The 6,334-nt window shown below is 35.2% G+C and overlaps 1 long non-coding RNA gene across 1 annotated transcript in view; it reads right to left on the reverse strand.

Annotated features, from left to right (window-relative positions):
• LOC128251143 (uncharacterized) overlaps nt 1-3,611 on the reverse strand; it is a 20,382-nt gene extending 16,771 nt beyond the window's left edge. Inside the window, exon 1 of the long non-coding RNA XR_008266996.1 lies at nt 3,509-3,611. This is a non-coding gene — a long non-coding RNA (uncharacterized LOC128251143). The remainder of the gene's footprint in view (nt 1-3,508) is intronic.
• Nucleotides 3,612-6,334: the final 2,723 nt, after the last annotated feature.

Genomic DNA, 6,334 nt, shown 5'->3' on the forward strand with positions numbered 1-6,334 from the left:
GCAGATATATGTACAGGTATGTGCATACCGACATCCACCTGTATGTATAGGTGCATATCTGGGTACAGGACATTGCAAACAAAACGTAGACGAGAAAACACACGCCACATAGAGAACATTCTACTTCATCAGCTACCCCCGTTTTAACACCGGCGTTTCGAAGAGCTGGGCAGGACACATCGTTAAAACGGTTCTTCCCATGGACCGCAAATTAAATTTGTATACACAAATTAAATCTTGCCATGGAGGAATGTAGTGGCGGACAAAAAACAAGACAGGAAAACAAACAGAAAAGGCTTTACGGCCAGACGAGAAAAATTATGTGTGTATGAACTCTGTGAGGCACGAACTTGAAAGTAGGGACGAAGTAGTTCACGTGTTTACTCGGCAATAGCCAAGGAAGAAAAGGATTATTGACTGGAAGCATGTGACCATGCCGGTGTAAGGGGAAGAGAGAGAGTGGTAGAGGGCGCTTGGGTGCGAAAAAGTGCCACACCCTAGTGGTTGAGGGAACCTGTGGAAGAGGTAGACCCAGGAAGACCTAGGATGAGTTGGTGAAGCACAACCTCCGAACATTAGGCCTCACTGAGGCAATGACTAGTGACTGAGACCTTTGGAAATATGCTGTGCTCGAGAAGATCTGGCAAGCCAAGTGAGACCATAACCCATGGCCTATGCCAGGGGTGTAACCAGCCCATTTATGCATACCTTTCCTTCATTGGACACTAAACTCTGTTTGCGAAGACCTGTTGAGACAAGTGAAATCAAAATCAAATTTAATGACTGGCATCTGTGCTAGTGGAGTGCTAAGAGCACTATCTGAGTGTTGACTGGCTTCCGTACCGGTGGCACGTAAGAAGCACCATTCAAGCGTGATCTTTACCAGCGTTGCCTTACTGGCACGTGAAAAAATATTTGAGTGAGGTCGTTGCCAGAGCCGTTGGACTAGCTGCTATGCAGGTGGCACATAAAAAACACCGTTTGAGCGTGGCCATTGCCAGTACCACCTGACTGGCTCTCATGCCAATAGCACGTAAAAGCACCCACTACACTCTCAGAGTGGTTGGTGTTAGAAAGGGCATCCAGCTGTAGAAACTCTGCCAGATCAGATTGGAGCCTGGTGCAGCCATCTGGTTTGCCAGTCCTCAGTCAAATTGTCCAACTCATGCCATCATGGAAAGCGGACATTAAACGATGATAATGATGATGATGATATATATATGTGTGTATATATATATATATATATATATATATATATATATATATATATTGTGTGTGTGTGTGTGTCTGTCTGTCTGTGTTGGCTTGCTTCAGCAGTAGTGTTGAACCTTCTGGTGTGAAATCAACTGATGCACTTAGTGTTGAATTGGGGGTTTTTTCCCTTCTTTCCTCCTCTTTTTTCTTGTTTTTTTCCATTCTCCGCTTTTTTTTTTCTTCAGTTTTTGCTTTGTATTTTAATGTATCATATACATATATGTCATATGTGTAATTATTAAATTCAAATGCTTATATAATGTTATATTCATGTCATATTGTTTAGAAAGTATTGTTCAGGTTACTAATGAGTGTATCTTTTGACAGAACACAAAACCTCTTTTGTCTAAAAGAGGAAGTATAGTGAATAGAATATGCATTTGCCTAGGACTACTCTTTTACTTGTTTCAGTCATTTGACTGTGGCCATGCTGGAAACCACCTTAAAGGGACATTATTCAAAGAATTCAACCCCAGGACGTATTCTTTGTAAGCCTAGTACTTATTCTGTCAGTCTGTTTTGCCAAACTGCTAAGTTACAAGGACACAAACACAGGCTTCTTTCAGCTTCTGTCTACCAAATCCACTCATACGGTTTTGGTTGGCCCAAGGCTATAATTGCCCAAGGTGTCACACAGTGGGACTAAATCTGGAACCATGTGGTTGGGAAGCAAGCTTCTTACCACACAGCTACGTCTGTGCCTATACATGTTTTATTCGTGGCAATTAGAGAAAAGTTCAACTGATATTTAGGAGGAAATGTATTTAGAGTTATGTGGTACCAATAAATTAAACATACCATAAAACAATTAACATCTGTGCTAAGAACAACATCTGGCAAAATCATTGCAATGACATCCAAAAACATGTCATTATTTATCACATTTTTTTTTTAATGGCTTAATCAGAGGGATATTTTTCAGTACTTCTGAGACTGATGTTGTGCCTTGTCAAAAGATTAGTGGTTGAATATATTCTTAAGTCCACCATTTCGTCAATTGCAGCAGCTTCCAAACTTCACCACTAATTCAGTTCTCAACTAAATTGCAAACTGTTAAGCAAACTGTTAACAGTTTTAAAGAGGACACCTCTTCAGCTACACTTTGGTATAAAGAGTTTGAGATTTGGTTCAGAAGAAAAAAAGTTACATCAAAATACCTGCGACCTCAAGGGGGCAGTAAGGCACCTATTCATCTTCAATTAACAAAAAGTCTTTTATTTTAAAATAAAAGTAAGCGTTTCTTAGGCTTAAATAATAGAAAAATGCATGAGGAATTCAGAATCGTTATTCTCATTGAGCAAAAATTAGTAGAAAAAAGTTATGAGGTGAAATGTGATGAAATTTAATGTCAGTAAGTGAAGAAGTAAGAAGTGACGCCCCAAGCTATAATGTTAAGATATGGATATATTTCTAAAATGAATGTTAACATTCTAAGGAGCAGAGTTGGCAGAAACATTAGTGTGCTGGGTGAAATTCCTAGTGGTATTCTATCTGTCTTTTAGTTCTGAGTTCAAATTCCACTGAGGTCGACTTTACTTATTTTATATTTTTAATTAAGTATTTAATAAAATTATTTTTAATAGGCTGTTGAATTAGGGTAAGTTTAACTTCTATTATTAATTTTCTTTTCCAGCTTTAATTAACTTGCTTTCTGCTTTCTTTGCTTTTCCTTTTTAGTTGCTTTCCTTTTCTCTTTATTTAATTATTTAATTAGGCTAGTTCATTAATGTGTTATATGCTTCAGATATATGCATCTAAATTTATTGAGGCAGGAATATAATCATTTTTTTTCTGTGTGTCTATGATCAGACCTGAAGGCATGTAGTAAGGCTGTCTAGAAAAGGCATTGGTTAAAAGTGCTTATATTCTAAATTTACTTTTGAAATTTCAAAATTAATTAAAAGGGATTTTTCATAAATCAAATTTATATTAATGGGATATAGGTAATTTTAACTTGTATATATCTGATATGCTTTTATAATTAGTGTTGTACTGAATAATTATTGATAGATCTAGATTAGCAGCAGTCAGTGCTATTATCCCCAACTCAAAACCTAGGTTATTTAAGGTGAGCCTGGTAACTGATGATTTTGGGGTCTTGTTGTTTGTAATTTTTGGTGAGCCATGGTGCAACCAGCAAGATGGTAAAATTCCCTGCTATTAATTTGGTGTGGATGGGTAATATCAAATAATTCAATCACAACATATATTTAAATTAAACATGCAAAAAAATTGAAATATTATCATCACTTACATGGAAAAATTGGAATATTATCTTTCAGTATATTATAAATTAAAATCTTAAATTATTAATTGACACATTATTAATTATCTGATAACAGCAATGCCTGGAAAAATCATGGATTACATGGAAAAATGCAAGCATGAAAAGTAATATTCTTAAAATTATAAACCTGGAAAAGAACAGGATAAGTTATTACACCTGGAAAAGTATAAGACAAGCTATTACTTCTAGTAAAGTAAAGAATAGAAACTTTTTACTATTGCAGCTAAAATTAAAATTTGAATATTAATTATTTTATTATAGTTTACAAATAACACTATACTTATTTAAGTATAATTTGGCTAATTTACTACCTTAAATAAAGAAAAAAGTGACTAATTAGACAAACTTTCAAATTAGCTGAACAGTTTTGTACAATAAATTTCAAAGATGAGAACTGTAAAGAGTGATAAATTAGAAGAACTGACATTCTTTGCTACAATATTTTAAGTAAAAAGTTTCTTATTCTTTACTTTACTAGAAGTAATAGCTTGTCCTGTACTTTTCCAGGTGTAATAACTTGTCCTGTACTTTTCCAGGTTTATAATCTTAAGAATATTACTTTTCATGCTCGCATTTTTCCATGTAGTATAATAGTTCTTTAATAGTGTAACATGAACGTAATAACATGAAAATAGGGAAAATACAAACTGAAATTCCAATACAATGTCTTGATAACTGGTTGTAATTTATTGTCTTGATACCTGGTTGTAGCTTGCAACAGGCTGCACTTCACTTAAATTATCTTAAAGCTGTCTTCTTCTTTAATATATCGTTGTGTTCAGAATTAATTTACCTGTTATGATCATTAGGAGCTTGCAGGGAAATATGTGTGTGCATGCATGCATGTGTGTGTATGTGTGTGTGCGTGCATGCATGTGTGTGTGTGTGTGTGTGTGCATGCATGAGTGTGTGTGTGTGTGCGTTTCTTTCACTTCTTGTCACTGGCATTTATCAGTAACCCAAAAAGAAAAACGAAAATAACAATAATGCCCTCAATATATTTATAGTCAAAAATATCTACATATCTGGGTGTTAATGTTGAATCTTGATGAAAAGTAATATTTTCTCTTAAGACAGCTAATGATAGTACTTCATCTGTAATTAACATCAAAGACACTAACGGTATCCATGACAGAATTGTCATCACCAAACACCTTTAATCATGAATCTGATCAATCAGAGTTGAACTGGAACTCTTCAGATTGAGCATCAGCTACATCATTCTCACCAGTCTAGGAAGGTTTGTACCAAGACAAAGACATGTCTTCTTCACTTAACAAACTTTGAAAAATCATTGTTTTAACTCTTTTAGTACACTAACCTACCTAAGACCACATACAGTAAGGTGTTCATTCTTGAATTAAAACTGCTCGATAATGTGAGATTCCAGTTGGTTGACACCAACATAATACACAAATATATTATGTTCCAGTGAAGGAGCCCCTCCACTGTTACTCAACTGCTAGAAATATCAGATAAACTCACTCAAATCATACCCTACCACATTAGATAGGACACAGATAGTATGGTTCCAGATACACAAATTCTAAATCAATATATATATATTTGTTCATCATGCATTTTGATTTGTGCCATATAGTACAATCTTTCCAATGGATCATAAATTGACTCTTAAAGGATCTACCTCTCATCTACATATATATATTGATGTTACTTATAAGTGATACACCTGAACAAAATCAACATTTCTATTGTTTATTTACACAATAAATTATGGTATTACCATCAATAGGTCTATGTAAAGGCACATGACTCAGTGGTTAGAGTATCAGGCTTACAATCATGAGGTAGTGAGTTTGATTCCCAGACCAGGCTGTGTGTTGTGTTCTTGAGCAAGACACTTTATTTTCATATTGCTCCAGTTCACTCAGCTGTAGAAATGAGTTGCAACATCACTAGTGCCAAGTTGCATTGGCCTTTGCCTTTCCCATGGATAACATCGGTGGTGTAGAGAGGTGACAGCTGGTCTTCCATAAACAACCTTGCCCAGACTTGTGACTCAGAGAGTAACTTTCTAGGTGCAATTCCATGATCATTCATGCCTGAGGGGGGTTTTCACCCTTTTACCATCAATACAGTCATTTGGTGAAGAGAACCTGGATTTTCTGGATATAATCTTACAGCTCAAGGCATTTCTCCATTGGAAAAGATGTTGTTATAGTAAAAGATTTTCCATGCCACACCAATGCCTGGCAACTGTGATGATTTGAGGTGAGAATTTGATTGCAATTATCTTCTACATAGAGCAGCAACACTCACTCCACCTATATATAATAAATATATCCTCAGTACCCACACCTGGGTGATACATGTGGGATCATGCTCTGCTACATTAAGAAATGAATATATTATCTGACATATTTCTTATTAAAACTGTTTTAAAACTGAATTGAGGAAGATTATTGGCATTAAACTGAATGGAATTCAAGTTCTGACACCCAAATGAGTGTTACATACTTTACAGTGAAATGATGCAGTCAGCAAATATCTGTTGTTGAGAAGCCTAACAAAGCATGTTTCATAGTTAAAATAGTTTATTTCACCTTTCAAGTTCCATGGCTGTATATCATGTAATTGAAAAATGAATATGTCACATAAATTATAAACTTTTGAACTATTATTAAGGCCACTGTCTCATCTACATGCTAATGACATAGTAGGTAAAGACATATTACTTTTCAAATTGACACAGGAGCTACATGTATCTCCAGGAATGAGATGTAATGTTGATCAGAGATCAATTTGATGTAAATATGATGATGCTCTAATATT

The sequence above is a fragment of the Octopus bimaculoides genome, chromosome 2 (assembly GCF_001194135.2).
Source record: "Octopus bimaculoides isolate UCB-OBI-ISO-001 chromosome 2, ASM119413v2, whole genome shotgun sequence".
Classification (NCBI taxonomy): Eukaryota; Metazoa; Mollusca; class Cephalopoda; order Octopoda; family Octopodidae; genus Octopus; species Octopus bimaculoides.